Source organism: Pseudorca crassidens, chromosome X (assembly GCF_039906515.1).
Source record: "Pseudorca crassidens isolate mPseCra1 chromosome X, mPseCra1.hap1, whole genome shotgun sequence".
NCBI classification, from domain to species: Eukaryota; Metazoa; Chordata; class Mammalia; order Artiodactyla; family Delphinidae; genus Pseudorca; species Pseudorca crassidens.
Genome location: NC_090317.1, coordinates 51,306,908 through 51,324,286, shown reverse-complemented (window position 1 = coordinate 51,324,286; position 17,379 = coordinate 51,306,908). Strand labels below are relative to the sequence as shown.

Here is a 17,379-nt window from a genome sequence, read left to right as displayed (position 1 = left end):
TTTACAAAAATTGGCTAATTGCTGCTCCTCACACAAGTCATTCATCTTTGTCTCTGTGTCATTTTGCTCATGTTTTTCTTTCTGCCTGGAAAGTGTTTCCTCTCCCTTTTCTCCTGGAAATATACCCTCTATCTCATAAGACTCACCCAAATATCACTTCTTCTATAAAGCTTTCTTTGAATACTCCTTTAATCTTATTAATTTATTCAACAAACATTTATTGAGCACTTACCATATGACAGGCACTTGTTCACTGGGTATTCTCCGTGAAAAGAAATACAAGGAGTATGTATATAAGATGAAATTAACCACTTCTTTTTTATTCCCATAAGGTTTTGTTCATGTTAATAATGGATATAACCATCATTGGTGTTTTTTTTCCTTAACTTGAGATATCTGGTTTTCTTTTTTAAATTAATTTTTTATTGAAGTACAGTTGCTTTACAATGTTGTGTTAGATTCTGCTGTACAGCAAAGTAAATCAGTTATACATATACATATATCTACTCTTTTTTAGATTCATAATCGGTATTTGTTTCTATCTCCTCCACTAGTATGTGAGCCTCCTAGCCAAGTCAGAGAAAGGCATTATTCTTCTTTGGATTCCTACCACATTGGCTTTTGAAGTGCTACCATAATGGCATTCATGTAAAGAACTATTACATTAATGAATAATGATTGATGACAAATACATAAGAGAAGCACATTAGCTTACTTTCTCATAAATTCAGTTAAGCTAATATAGTCTATAAAATCACATACTTCAGATGAAGTGAAAAAATTAAAACAGTATCAATAAGATCATAGGGCCCCTAACTGATAAGTATTCTGTACTAATCTTCTATTCCATAATAGTGCCTGGAATGATTCTTAGCATATCTTAAGGGTTCAATAAAGATATGATTAACTGATGAGAATATTTATGTTCTTAGGAAAGAAACATATCAGGGAAGTAAACTTTTAAGTCAAAGTAAGGAACTTTCTATAGACACCCCACTTTTTAAGACTCATCTCCTGAATCCATTTTCCTTCAAAACATTAGGATATATTTACATCAATTTAACTTGAAAAAATATAGCAAATGTGTGACAGGTTTCAGAAAATAGAAAAATGACTTAGACTCTTATGGTACATTTCAAAAAAATGAAAACATTAAGATTTCCAATAAAGCTACTAGTGAAGATTTAAAGAAAAAATGCTATAATTGTTGTAAAAAGAAGGGGGAAAAAGGAGATGTGATATTTTATTCAATAACCAATCATGATTTTCTGAGTTTTAATAATGGTTTCTTGCAAGGCCTTGCTCAACTACCTTATAATTTTTATGGACACAATTATAGATTAAAAATAATAACTCTCCTCCAAAATAAGGCTAATGTACTGCCTATTGTCAGAATTGGAAGGGAATGTCCAGTCATAAAAAGAGAAACAGAGGTGATATAAGTTCTACAATGTGCAAGACATAGAGCAATTGTGCCAGTCAGATAGATATTAAGGGTGTTATTATCCAAAAAACTGACCAGCCAGCCCTCATTGGCATGGATATTATTTTTGTGAAAGTGCCAGAGTATTACTTGCCCTTGGACTACTTTTCATTTACGTTCAAGGACTATAAGCATCCCTCCTCTACCTCCAAAAAGGAGTTGAAGCTTCTGTATCTGGGTGGATACAGAAGTATACTGCACAAAAAAAGTGCAGTTAAATAAATAAACAAAAAGAATTGTGTGTTGGTGTGCAGGTACTGGCCAATGGAACATCTGGAGTGTATGCTGGGAATTAAGTTTTTCCAGGTAGTTTATAGGTTTAGAGTATTATAGAATGTTTAAGTAGTTGTAGTAGATAAATAATTTTGACATAGTAAAAATTAGAATGTGATCTAGATACATCAATCTTCTCTATCTGTTGTTTGGGGTAAAAATGATGTAGTCTGTGTCAGAGAGTAAGCTGTCTATATTTTTAACTGAACAGCCAAGTATTTAAGCACTGCATGCAGGAAAAAAATGTATGTGCCATGAAAACATGTAAACAAATATTCCTTCTCAATGCAAACAATTATATCATATAAAAATGATGATTTTTCTATTTCTATTGAAATTATAAGACTTACTGGGGCCTATCCAAACCACATTCTGTCTCATAGCAAATATGTTTACATCTCTCTTACCATCTCAGCATGTTTAACCAGAATAAAAAAGTCTTACAGAAACTCTCTGAAATGTATTGTAGATCTAGGGAAATAAAACCTACTCCTGAAGGCTCAGAAAATATATCCTCCAAAAATTATTTCATACACAGAAGGAGACTGAATAAAAATAAATCTGATTGGCATTACCAGTGATATGTTAGAAAACATGTTCTCCATGAAACAGCAACAGAAACCCATAAAGGTAAGATTAACGTTCTTAAACTGCAAAGAAATGAAAATGAAAACAGTGAGCAATTTATATGGAGATCAGAAAGTGGATATTCAGTTTAACAATTATAGGTATTTCTTAACAACAAATCATAACAATTGACAATAAATATTCAAAGTTAAACGGAAGAGTTTTTTCCCTTAAGTTGAAAACAATCATGTATGTGCAGATTGACAGTCTCGATATTAAAAAAATGAGATCTACATCTAGACATACACTGGAAATGTTTTCAGATTATAAATACAATTTCAAGTTTTTAGAAAATATAACTGATGAAAAATATATAAGCTAAACACATGGAATAGTTGAGCTGGCTTCATACTTCTGTAGAGCATCAAAAAACATAAAACTAAAGAGAAACAGGCATATTTTTTTCTACCTTTTTATCATTTATGTGCCTAAGGCACTCCCCATTACTAACATCATTGCTTACATCAAGGGCTGTATAGTTGAAGTCACTTTTTCTCACTTTTAGAGATGAGAATAACAAATATTGAAAGAGTGAAAACTAGAATGCAAATTTTTTTTTTTTTTTTTTTTTTTTGCGGTACGTGGGCCTCTCACTGTTGTGGCCTCTCCCGTTGCGGAGCACAGGCTCCGGACGCGCAGGCTCAGCGGCCATGGCTCACGGGCCCAGCCACTCCGCGGCATGTGGGATCCTCCCGAACCCGGGCACGAACCCGCGTCCCCTGCATCGGCAGGCGGACTCTCAACCACTGCGCCACCAGGGAAGCCCAATGCAAATTTTAATTGTGTAATTTAATTGTGTAATTTTAATTGTGTAATATCAGGTTGGTTTTGGACATGTCAGTATAAACTTTTACTGAGGGTACTTAGAATCAATGACTCCCCAGTAGGAATGAACAAAACCAACAATCAGATTTTCACTTACGTATACCATTCTCCACTAAAAGACTCCAGAAATCGTTGGAGGAATGGGCAATTCCAAGTCTGGATCAGGAAGAATACAAGATGATCATGGAATAGCTTTTTGTGCCAGAAAGATAGGAAATACTCAAACAGATGATGAGGACATGTCTAAGGGACACAAGAGGTAGTTTTAATGAATTCCCACTGGCCAAAATTGAGGCAACTTAAGATCAAATTAAATTATTATAATAATGGATAATAATCATTTGAATATTATAGAATCCATGAGTTTATACTGATATAAATGAATAAATAGTTAAATAACTATATGGGGAGGACAGAAAGCTCTTCTTTACATTTGAATGCTAACTAATAAATGTAGAAGGAATGACGGAGTTAGAAAATTATAAAAGAATGTTAAAAATAGTGGGTAGAAACATTCATGTGGAAAAGATATTTACATAGTCTCTAAGTATCCCCCAAATATTACTTATTACTTACAAAGAGAAACATAGTATCTTTACAGTGGAGAAATCTGACAGGACCACTTAGCTAGGTGATCAAAGTTAACATCACCAGCATCCATAATACATGCATCTTGATAAAATGCACTAAAGAGAACACATCATTTCTGGGCCATTCTTGCCCTAAAATGAATAATATGAATCCTACAATGAAAAAACATCAGACAACACCAAATTGAGGAATATTCTACAAAATGACTACCCTGTGTATTTAATTTTGAGGTCAAGAAACACTAAAAAAGGCTAAATAACTATTCCAGATTGTAGAGTACAAAGCGGACATCACAATTAAACATGAGGTACGATTTTAGATTGGATCTCAGAATGAAAGAAAAACAGATGTAAAGGACATTATTGCAAAAATTGATGACATTTGAATATGGGATGTGAATAGATAATATTATTATATAAAAATTAAATTCCTTGATATTTATAATTTTACTGTGACTATATCTTTTCGCTTAAGATACTTATGATTTACTTAAAGCTAAAGAAGCATGGTGATTACAACTTACTCTCAAATGATTCTAAAAGAGAGAGAGAAGGAGGAGAGGGGAATAATAATGGTAAAGAAAATGGGACAAAATATTTTAAAAGATCATGAATGGGCTTCCCTGGTGGCGCAGTGGTTGGGAGTCCGCCTGCCGATGCAGGGGACACAGGTTCGTGCCCTGGTCCGGGAGGATACCGCGGAGCGGCTGGGCCCGTCGTGAGCCATGGCCGCTGAGCCTGCACGTCAGGAGCCTGTGCTCCACAACGGGAGAGGCAGCAACAGTGAGAGGTCCGTGTACCGCAAAAAAAAAAAAAAGATCATGAATCTGGATAAAGTGCTCATGACAGTTTTTTGTATTATTGCAACTTTTCTGGAAATTATACCAATTTTTTTGAAAATAGGAAAATATGAACATGTGGATGATAATTGGAGCAGACTATCATTGTCAAATCTAAAAATACATATAAAAAGGAAAAGACACAGTGCAACAGTAGCTCTAGAAATAAGGAACATTGACCAATGTTATGATAATAATTGAAATAATTTATTGTCTACCAAAGTTTAAGAAAATCTAGAGACTAGAATCATAGAGTGGAATTAGTGATAGGATCACATGGGGGAAAAATAGTGCATGCCCATAAACACATTCCAACTGCATAACTATCTCAGAGATAGAGACATTTTCTTGGTAGTAGGAGGGAAGACACTCTCCCATTACAAGATCCAAATTTATAAGGTGTCCCAGGCTATCATCATTCACCTTTAGTTTAGTTATCATTCATCTTTAGTTATCACCTTTCACTTTAGTTTACCTAGGGAAAGAGGAAAAGTAGGTTACACTTTATCCCTGGAGATGTGATTTTGACAGTAGTCAATAACTTAATCTTTAACAATTATAGTAAAGATGCACTCCGACTGTTTTATCTGTTCATTTATGTTTTTTGATAGGATAAGAACTACAAAAGCCTTGATATTGTTTCTGAACAATTCTATTATTCATAATTACTTGAGTAGGAGAAAAGACTGTGAGACTTTTTCTCACTAGAGCCCATTTATGCTAAATAAAAGAGTGAAAACAATGCAATATTTCATTTAAATATACTCTATGCCTCCAACTTAAGATTTGAAAAGTGAATTTTGCTCACTCAAGATAAATTAAACAGAAAATAATCTATATAAGGCATGTACATAAATCGAGGAGCAAAATTTTAAAACAGGAGACTATAGCATATTAGAGAGGGAGAGCATACTATTGAAACATTTTGATATAAATATAATTCATGACATATTTTCTGAGAGTTATAAAACATTTAGTTTGCATTCATTATGAATTTCAAGAAAGTATAGGAATATACACTGTAGGATATAATGGTAAAATAAAAGATAAAGCAATAGATTTTGATAAATAGTGAGCTAGCCAAGTAATAAGTGAGAGAATGATGGTAATGACATGAAGAAAGATGATCAGGAAAATAAAATTACAAAGCAAAAATAAAAGCAACATTAGAAGAAGAAAAGAGCAGAAATAAACTGTCAAGAAAAGAAATATTAATGTAGAGAATAAACATGAACATTCTCTAAATTCGATTGAACATGAAAGCACAAATATCCAAAGAGAAGAAGATAGATATTCTGGAAGAATGTAAATCCAACATATGCAGAATTGGGAAGAATGGATCAGAAATAATATTGAAGTTATAATAAAAGAAAATTTGTATGAGCTAAAAAAATGTCCTAGACTGTAGATTATCACAAGTTATCATATTCTGGGTCTAAATAATAAAGAGATCCGTCATTAGGCATATCCTGTAAGAATATTAGAATTTAAATGAGAAAAAATTCTACTGCTGGAAAAGAGCAACTAAATAGGTCACATCAAAGATATCAAGTAATTAATATTGTATGTAAAATGAATTTAGATAGATTGATTCAGATATATAAATTAATACCTCTCTTGTTATATATATATATATATAATATATCATATCTCTTGTTAAATTAAATGGGGAGAACAAAAAATAAATTAGTGAATGAACAAATTAGTTAAAACTACTTTTCAGCAATAACAAATTGCACATTTTAATTATAAGTGATGCAATTCATAATAATACAATGTGAATTTTTTCATGAATATTTTAAGAAAGAATGTACATATCTTGTGCATAATAACAGCAATATATTTTTACTGAGGAACGTCAAAAAAGAGTTTAATAATTGGAGAGGTATACCACATTTATAGTTGCAAAGACCTGATATTGCGAAGATGACAAATTCTCTGAAAATAAATCTATAAATTTAGAATAAGTCCAATAAGAGCCTTGATAAGATTTTAGAACTCAAGAAAATGACTCTGAAGTCAATCTGTAAGAATCACTCAGGACCAAAAATAAAATCGGAAAAAGAGAAGACAGAAGATATATAAGAAGGGTATCCCTATCCAACATTAAAATATAATAACATGAAATGGATTGGAAAATACAGAAGCAGACCAACATATGTCTGCTAATTTAAATATATGAAACCTGGCACTCAAAACTAATGGAGAAAGAATGTTTTCAACACAAAGCGTTAGGTTAGCTGGCTTAACCATTAAGAAAAACATACAATTAATTTCCTATTTCACCCTATACACCTAGGATTTACATTCAGCTGAAACAGCAGTCAGGGGCAGTTCTGATTGATCAGTTCCTATGCATTATTGTTTAATTGTTTTAATGTTTAATTATGCTTGCATTCACCAAATTAATTTCTGGAATGTTTAGTGATGTGAATTTAAAAACTAAATTGAACTCATAAAACACCTAGATGAAGAATGAGGAACACAGGTCTATAATATTAGGGTAAAGGAAGAATATTTGGATCATTATACTATAGGCAAAACTATGATGGAAAAGGCAAACCATAGAGAAATTAAATGAAAAAAATAGCAAGGGGAAAATTAATAACATGTCAAAGAGATAATATTTATGATATATTTTAAAAATTAAACAGAAGTATGAATTCATCCCCAAATAAGTGGTTAAATTGTATTACTAGAAAATTAGTAAAAGAAAAAATTCAAATGACCCACAAATGTGCCTGTATCATTCTGAAAATACACATTGAAAAGTGTAACTCAAAAACATGAAAATCACAGAAAATATAATATTTTTACTCTTCAAGTTGTGAAAAGTGTTTAGCATTTTTCTGTTTCAAATTATATTACAGTTGTTGAGGATATAAGAAGCGTATTTCCAATAATTGCTGCAAGACTGTTAATTGGAGCAGCCATTTAAAAAAAATACCTTCTTTTACCTGGAATATGGATCTGGTACACTTTTGATATGGAGAAATATGTGTGTATTTCTTTTCCAATTCTGGTGTGTGTGTGTGTGTGTGTGTGTGTGTGTGTGTGAGTGTGTGTGTTAAAACATACATAACATAAAATTTACCATTTTAATCATCTTATATGTTCGGGGCAGTGGCATTAATATATTCGCATTTTTGTGCAAAAATTACCACCATCCAACTCCAGAACATTTTCATCTTCCCAAATTGAAACTCTGTACCTTTTGGAAAATAACTCTCAATTCTCCTCTCTCCAGACATTGACAACCACCACTCTAGTCTCTGTCTCTATGATTTGACTATTCTAGGTACCTCATATAAATGGAATCATAAAATATTGTTTTGTGTCTGTCTTATTTCACTTAGCATAGTGCCTTCAAGTTTCATCCATGTTGCAGCATATGTCAAAATTTATTTCTATTTTAAAGCTGAATAATATTCCATTGTATGTATGTATCACATTTTATTTATCTATTCATCCATCAATGGACATTTGGGTGGTTTCAAGTTTTGTGCTATTGCAAATAATGCTGCTATGAATATGCATGTACACCTATCTCTTCAAGTCCCTGCTTTCAATTTTTGGGTGTGTATAACCAGAAGTGAAAGGATTGGGTCATGTGGTAATTCTATGCTTAATTATTTGAGGAACTGCCATTAATATTTTCCACAGCAACTGTGCCATTTTATATTACAACTAACAATGCTCAAAGATTCTAATTTCTCCACATTCTCACCAATGCCTGTGATGTTCTGGGTTTTTTGTTTGTTTTTTCATATAATAGCCGTTCTAACTGGAATAAACTGGTACCTCGCTGACTTTTTGATTTCTATTTCCCTGATTTCTTCTGATGATTAGTGATGTTGGGAATCTTTTCATGAGCTTATTATTTGTATATCTTCTTTGGAATGTCTATTCAAATTCTTTGTTCACTTTTTAATAAGGTTGTTTGATTTTTGTTGTTGAGGTTTTTTTTTTGTTTTGGTCTTTTTTTAAACATCTTTATTGGAGTATAATTGCTTTACAATGGTGTGTTAGTTTCTGCTTTATAACAAAGTGAATCAGTTATACATATACATATGTCCCCATATCTCTTCCCTCTTGAGTCTCCCTCCCTCCCACCCTCCCTATCCCACTCCTCTAGGTGGTCACAAAGCACTGAGCTGAGTTGAGTTTTAAAAGTTATTTTCTATATTCTGGTTATTAATCCTTTAGCAGATATATGATTTGCAAATATTTTTCTCATTCCATGGGCTGCCCTTTTATTCTGTTATTAGTGTTTCCTAAAGCACAAAAGTTTTAAATTTTGATCTATTTTTCTTTGATGCCTGTACTTTTTGTGTCATATCCAATAAATCATTGCCAAATCAATGTCAAGAAGCTCTTCCCCAATGTTTTCTTCTGAGTGTTATAGTTTTGGTCATATGTTTATGTCTTTGATCCATTTGAGTCAATCTTGTTATATGGTGTAAGGTAAGGGTCTGACATCATTCTTTTGCTTGTGGATATCCATTTTTCCCAACACAATTTCTTAAAAACACGCCGTTTACCTGTTGAGTGTTCATGGCACCATTGTCAAAAATCATTTGACCCTGTATCTGTGTTTATTTCTGGGCTTTCTATTCTACTCCATTGGTTTATAAGTGTATATTTATGCAAGTAAAACACTATGTTGGTTACTGTGGCTTTGTAGTAAATTTTGATATCAGGAAGTGTGAGATGTCCAACTTTATTCTTCATTTTCAAACTTGTTTAGGCAGTTCAGAGTCCCTTGAGGTTCCATATGAATTTTAGGTTGATTTTTTCTATTTGTGTAAAACATATCATTGGTGTTTTGATTGGAATTGAGTCTGTTGATTCCTATAGATTAATATCTGTAGGTATTAAAACTTCCATTCAGGAACATGGAATGTCTTTCTATTTGTGTCTTCTTTAATTTCTTTCAGCAATATTTTTTTTAGTTTTCATTGTACAAGTTTCACCTCTTTGGTTAAGTTTATTCCCAAATATATTATTATTTTTGATGATATTAAATGGAATTGTTTTCTTCATTTCATTTTGAATTGTTCATTTTTAGTATATAGAAATGCAACTGATCTTTTTGTGTTAAAGTTCTTGCAGTTTTACTTAGTTCCTCCATTATGTCTAACCATTTAATTTATGGAATCACTAGTGTTTTGTACATATAAATTCACGTCATCTCTGAATGGAAATACTTTTATTCCTTCCATTTCAATTTGGGGGAGTTTTATTTCTTTTTCTTGCCCAATTGTTCTTGCTACAAATTCTGTTATGTTGAATAGAAAAGGTAAAAACATCATCCTTGTCTTGTTTTTAGAGGGAAAGCTTTCAGTCTTTTGCCATTGAGTATGATGTTAGCTGTGGGTTTTTAATCTTATTTTTGCATAATTAATTAATTTTTGGCTCTGTTGAGTCTTTGTTACTGCGTTCGGGCTTTCTCTAGTTGCAGCAAGTGAGGGCTACTCTTCATTGCACTGCACAGGCTTCTCACTGTGGTAGCTTCTCTTGTTGCGGAGCACGGGCTCTAGGTGAGGAGGCTTCAGTAGTTGTGGCTTGCAGGCTCAACAGTTGGGGTGCACAGGCTTAGTTACTCTACGGCATGTGGGATCTTCCTGGGTCAGGGCTCGAACCCATGTTCCCTGCATTGGCAGGCAGATTCCCAACCACTGTACCACCAGGGAAGCCTGCTGTGGGTTTTTTACATATGACTTTTTATTATGTTGATATAGTTACTTTCTATTCTTAGTTTGTTGAGTGTTTTTATCATGAAAGAGTGTTGAATTTTGTAAAAATATTTCTTCTGCTTCAATTGAGATGATCATGTGGTTGTTTTCTTTCATTCTGTGAATGTGGTGTATTACTTTGATTTTCATACGTTGAAACATTCTTGCCTTCTGGAACTAAATCCCATTTGATTATGGTATATAATCTTTTTAACATGCTTTGGAATTTGGCTTGTATTTTGTTCAGGGTTTTTGCATGAATATTTATAAGGGATATTGATCTGTTATTTTCTTTTCTTTCATTTATTTGTCTGGATTTGGTATCAGGGTAATTCTGACTTAATAGAATGAGTTAGGAAGTGTTCTTTTTTCTCCTTTGATTTTTTGGATGACTATAGGAAATATGGTTGTTAATTCTTCTTTAAATGTTTAGTAGAATTCAATAGTGAAGCTTTCTGTTCCTGGATTTTTGTTGTTGTTGAGAAATTTTTGAATACTTATTCAGAAAAAAAGACTCTCTCCTTGACCAAATTTTAGTCAGGTTCCTCTGAGACCTTTTCTTTACTAAGCCTAACACTTTGCCTATGAGTACTGCAAAACTCTTGGCAGAAACAGCTCCATCCAACCCTCATTCTACCCCTCACACACTGAAAGACTTGACCAAATTGTAAAATGGCTTATATCAGCCCAAGCTCATGTCCCTAGCTTGACTCTAGGTCCCTTAAAAAGTCTGCCTGAGAGAGCTCAATGCTGCAAAAATAATTTACTGTTTTTCCAACTGGAACATGACTATAGGCCCCTGACTTCCCCTTTATTAAAGCATTTACTTTAGAAAACTTGCAATTGTAAATTCTTTCTCTTTCCCTTTAAGATGTAAATCTACTATAATCCAGAAATGCTTTCTTCAAGGATATAGGAGCCATCCTTTTGAAATGGAATCATTAAGAAAAATAGGGTTCCTATCTCGCAGTCTCTGTACAGGGTAGGAGCCTCACTTCAATAAGCGCCAATTAGCAAACACAGAGGGCCTAATCATATTGACCAATATCCCCCTCTTCAACTCAAACCCCCTTCCATGTCCTTCAGTAGTTTTCCTTTGGTACATCTCAGCATTTAAAAAGCCTCAGTTTTTGTTTCAGTGGAGTTGAATTCAGTTAATACTAACATCTCTCTTCCATCCTACAGTAGCCTGAGTAAAATGTGTCTTGCCAACTTTAACACATGCCTATCTTTCTCTTTGACAATTCAGTCTTTTCACTAAGTATAAGTATATTCAGGATTTTTTTTATCTCTTTATGATTCAATCTTATGTTTTTCTAGGAAGTTGTCCATTCAAGTTATTTAATTTGTTGACTTAACAATTGTTCACAACTCTTATAATCCTATATATTTTTGCAAAATCAGTAGTCATATTTCCACTTTCATTTCTGATTTTTGGCTACTTGTGGCTTCTTTTTCTTAGTCAATTTAAGTAAAGATGTGTAAATTTTGTTGATCATTTTGAAGAACCAATCTCGGTTTCATTGATTTTCTCTCTTATTTTTCTACTTGCTACTTTATTTATATCCACTCCAACCTTTATTATTTTTTTCCTTCTTTAAGTCTTGGGTTTAGATTGTTCTTATTCCTTTTGTTAATGGAAACATCACTTTTGTTGACAAGTTAGGGCCACAATAGACAGCTTCACAGAGCAACATAAATAAGACAGTCTCAAGAAAATGTAGTGTAAATTTGCAACAGAAGGTTAATACTTTTCACCCTCATCCTATCCCTCAGCACTATCCACTCCAACCTTCTCATAATCTTTCTCAAGTGCAACCATGTCCTCCTAGGCCTCAGAAAACTCTCTTTCCTCCATACCCTCACCAATATACCAGTGAACAAAGACACACTTGGCATACATCAGGTCAAACTTGTTGTCTAGGCAAATCCAGGCCTCAGTAATGGCTATTGTGTTGCTCACAGCTCGTGGTACTTTGGCCAGGTTTCCACTAGATACTGCAATGGGATGCTGGTAATTAGGGTCAACATTGAAGCCAGTGGGGCACTAATCCACAAATTGGATGGTGTACTTGGTCTTGATAGTGGCAATGGAAGCATTGACATCTTTGGAAACCACATCACCACAGTACAACAGGCAGTAAGCCATGTATATGCCATGGTGAAGGTTACATTTCACCATCTGGTTGGCTGGCTCAAGCCATGCATTGGTGGTCTCTGTTATAGTAAGATGTTTTTGGTAGGCTTTCTCAGCAGAGATGATGGGGGCAAATGTAGCTAGAGTTAAGTGCATGTGGAGATAGGGAACCAGGATGGTCTGTAATTCTGTCAGATCAACATTCAGTGCTCCATCAAATCTAAGGGAACCAGTGATGGAGGACACAATCGGGCTAATAAGATTATGTATAGGATGGTTAAGGTTAGTTGAGTGCTAACTCAACTAGTTAGTTTAGTTGAGTGCTCAATATCAAGATTTCTACAACTGGTGTCATAGATGACCTCATTGTCTATCATCAAGGCACAATCACAGTGTTCCAGGGTGGTGAGAATGGAATTGTAGGGTTCAACTATAGCTGTGGAAATCTAGGTGGTGGATAAATGGAGAACTCCACCTTGGACATCATGCCATCATCAACAGAGAGACCATTCCATCAGGAGGAAGGTGAACCAAAAACCAGTTCTCCCACCAAAGTTGTGGAAAACCAAGAAGCCCTGAAGACTTATGTACTGTTCAGCCACTTTCAAATTTGGTCCAAGACAAGGTCAGTGATCTCTTTGTCAATGGTGTAGTACCCATGGGCATAGTTATTGTTAGAATCTTCTTTGCCCATGATGAGCCGCTCAGGATGGAAGAGCTGGTGGTAGGTGCCAGTGTGAACTTCATGATGGCCATGAGTTCCAGCTCTAGAAACACTACCCTGATCCCATGTTTGCCAGCATCCATCTCAATGAAGAGAGTGTTAAAAGAGTCATCTCCTCCCCTAATGATCTTGTCATGTGACATCTGGTCACTGGGCTGGACACTATTTTTCAGGAGGTAGAGATCTCAGCAGTCATTACCAAACTGGACTCCAGTCCAGCCAAATTAGATGGAGATGGATTCACACATGACTGGGATTTGTAGGGCTCTGCAGGGCTGGATGATGCAAGGGGACAGCAACAAGTATCACCCACTGACAAACTACCAAGCAATCTGGGGGAGAAGTAGTGAGAGGCTGTTTGGCTCCAAAGGAACCAATATACCCCTTTCTGGGACACGTGTCTGGAGGGTGGGCATCAGGTCCACCCTGCGCCTCTTTTTGTTGTTGCTTTGCCTTTTCTAGAAAAAAGTTCCAGTTTGTTATTACTTTAAAAAAAACAAATTTCATTTACATAATTGTTCAAGTAGGCCTATATAGAGGTATTTTATTTTAAAATATATATGTATGCAATTTTTCTCCTACAGTAATTCATTTCAAGAGAAATTTCACTATATCTTTTACAGAGCCCTAAAATGAGAGAGTTAACCATATTCAAATAAACTCCAAGGTATGGGACTGCTTCAGGCCCGTTCCTCATTACAATCCTAAGCATGGGGGCTCCAGAGACCAAGGCAGAAGGTCTTCAAATAGAGCTGAATTGTTCAGTTAAGTGAATTATGGAAAGAAGACGCAGTTTGCTGGCTCTGCCAGGCTCACCTCTAGAGTAGAACAAAAAGAACAGACGGGGGAGTTCTGAGAGTCACTGGAGCTATCTAAATGCAGAGAGATAGAACTGAGTGAGCTGCAGGGATAATACAATTTCAGTTACCTGCAAGGTGGTGAAATAAAGTAGTAACTTCATCTGCCTGACATGGAGGAAGTTTAGAGGTGTCCTTAGCATACTCATAGTGAAATATGTCACCCTTCCACTGTGTTGGCTGTTGGCAACTGGACCATACTTCCTAGTGACAGCCAGTTCAAGTCCTGTTAGTCAGTGCCAGTGCACTATAGGTAATGAAGCATTTCCTGCAAGCCTGTCTCCCACGGCTGTCTGAATCCTTTAAAAGATGGTCTCCTTTGTCCGAGTTCTTAAGATGTAAAGTTAGGGTGTTGATTTGATATCTTCCTTCTTTTTAATAGTTGAAATTTATAGCTATAAAATTTCCTCTTAGCACTACTTTTTGATGGAGCTCTGATCTTTCATGTATATACAGTCTTCCCTCCTATTCATGTGGGATTGGTTCTAGGATCCCCTATGGATACCGAAATCTGTGGATGCTCAAGTCTCTCATACAAAATGGTGTAGTATTTGCACATAACTTACACACATTCTCCCATATACTTTAAATCATCTCTAGATTACTTATAATATCTAATAAAATGTAAATGTTATGTAAATAGTCTGGCATGCTGTCAATTCAAGTTTTATTTTTTACAACTTTCTGAAATTTTTATTTTTAAAATATTTTCTATATATGGTTAGTTGAATCCACAGATGCAAAACCTGCAGATACGAAGGGCTGACTATATGTTTATAATTGCTATATATTGTTGGAGAGTTGACTCTTGTATCAATATATAAAGTTCTTTGTCCCTTGTATTAATTTTTGACAAAGTATAATTTTTCTGATATTAGTATAATCACTCCAGATCTCTTTTTGCTAATATTTGCATGGAATCTCCTTTTTCCATACTTTCACTTTCAACCTATATGTGTTTGTAGATCTAAATTGGGTTCTGGTAGCCCATAGTGGATCCTGTTTTATATCCATTCTACTTATTTTTACATTTTGATATGGGAATTTAATCCATTTACATTTAAAATAAGTACTGAAAGGGAAGGACTTACTTTTGCCGTTTTGTTATTTTCTGTAGCTCTTACAGCATTTTCCCCTCATTTACTCCATCACTGCTTTCTTAATTTTTCAGCCATTTTTTGTAGTGACACCTTTTAATTCCCTTCTCATTTCTTTCTGAGTATACTCTATAGATATTATTTTTGTGATTACCATGTGAATTTCATATAATATCCTAAAATATAATAATCTGTTTTAAATTGATACTAACTTAACTTCAATAGCATACAAAGTTCTACTCCTTTATAGCTCATCACCCCCACTTTATAACATATTTATGTATTTTGTACACAGTAGCTAGATTTATAATTATTTTTCTCTACATGTTTTTTAAATCCTGTAGAAAAATTTTAAAATGTAGTTGGCTAACCAATAATCACATTTTCATACTTGTCTATACATTTACCTTTACTGAGGATATTTATATTTTCAATGGCTATGAGTTACTGTCTTGTGTCCTTTCATTTCAGCTTGAACTATTCTGATTAACATTTCTAGTAGAATAAGTCTAGTGGTAATGTACACCCTCAGCTTGTGTTTTTCTGAGAATGATTTAATTTCTCTCTCATTTTTGAAGTATATTTTTGCCAGATACAGAATTTTTGATTGACAGTTTTCTTTTTTTCTTTCAGCATTTTAATATATGATCCCAATGCTTCTGGCTTACAAGGTTTCTGCTGAAGAATACTTTAATAATCTTACTAGAGATCCCTTGTACATGATAAGTCTCTTGCTATTTTCAGGATTCTGTCTGGTGTTAGAGTTTGACAGTTTGATAGTAATGTGTCTGGTTGTGGGTCTCTTTGGGTGCTTCTTATGTGAAGTTTTTGGAGCAACTTGGATTTGTATGTCTTTTACTCAGATTTTTAAAAAATTTTTGGCCAATTATTTCTGCAAATAATCTCTGCACCTTTCCTTTCCTTTTTATTCTCGGGACTTCCATAGAGTATATATCAATCCACTTGATTGTGGCCTGTAAGTACTTAGGTTCTGCTTACTTTTCTTCATTTTTTTCTTTCTTTTCCTCAGACTTGAAAATTTCAAATGTCACATCTTTAAGTTAACTTAATCTGTTTCTGCCTGCTCAAGTCAGAAAACACTGACTTTTTGAACCCTTCTAATGATTTTTTTTAATTCAGTTATTTAATTTATATCTCCACAATTTATGTTTGATTCTTTTTATCATTCCTATCTCTTTGTAAACATTCTAATTTTGTTCATGTATAATTTCTCTATTTATTTTACTTTAGTTCTTTGTCTATGTTTTTCTTCAGCTCTTTGAATATATCTAAGATACATGTTTTTAAGTCTTTGTGTAGTATGTCTGATGCCTTTGTTTCCTCGTGAATGCTTTCTGTCATTTTATATTCTTCCTTTTAATTTACCATATTTTCCTTTATCTTTGAATGTCTTGTGATGTTTTGTTGAAAATTGGGCATTTGAGAAAACAGCCACCTCTTCCTGTCTTTGCAGACTGGCTCCTTGCCGTGAAATGCCTTCATTAATTATCAAGAAATATTATGAGACTTGGGATCAGCCCATGGTGAAAGCTTAAGGTATTCTCAGGTCTTTTATGTTCACGTATCTTGTCTGTCTTTTCTGTGTGTATGTTCTCTTTTTCTTATACATGCCTGCTTTTGAATGTCTTAATTAACTGAAGAGTATGACCTTAGCTATTTCTCAGTGGCTTAAATGTTCTATCATATTCCTCTACATGTAATTTCTTGTCACAGGCATCTGAAGCTCTATATCCCCCCTCAACTTTTATGGGTAATCCCTTACTATTTACAGCAGCTTTTTATAACTTAAGAACTGAGCTGTGCTGCTTTTCCTATCTGAGCCCTGAGTGAGGCAGAAACGAAAATAAAACAGTTCCTCAGGTATTCCCCAGACAGGTAAACATTACAAATAAGATTTTCTCATTACCCAGTGGTTCAAGGGAGGCCATTGGGAATTAGGCCATTGCTTCCTCCTGACCATGCTGTATCATGGAAAGGAGGAGTTGGAGCAAGGGTAAATAAATACCCCATGAAATTTCCTACTGCTCTGAATGTGGCTTTTTGTTAATTGGGAATTCACTTGGTTTCTCTAGACCTTTGACTATTTTCGAGAGTAGCTATAAACTTATTTATAAGTTTATATGAGTGTGAAGTTTTGTCCCAACATGCACAGAGATTCTTGGCAAAGATTG

At 34.2% G+C, this 17,379-nt stretch overlaps 1 pseudogene; it reads right to left on the bottom strand.

Moving 5' to 3' along the window:
• Positions 1-12,116: 12,116 nt before the first annotated feature.
• On the bottom strand, positions 12,117-13,481 carry LOC137216345 (tubulin alpha-1C chain pseudogene; annotated as a pseudogene).
• Positions 13,482-17,379: the final 3,898 nt, after the last annotated feature.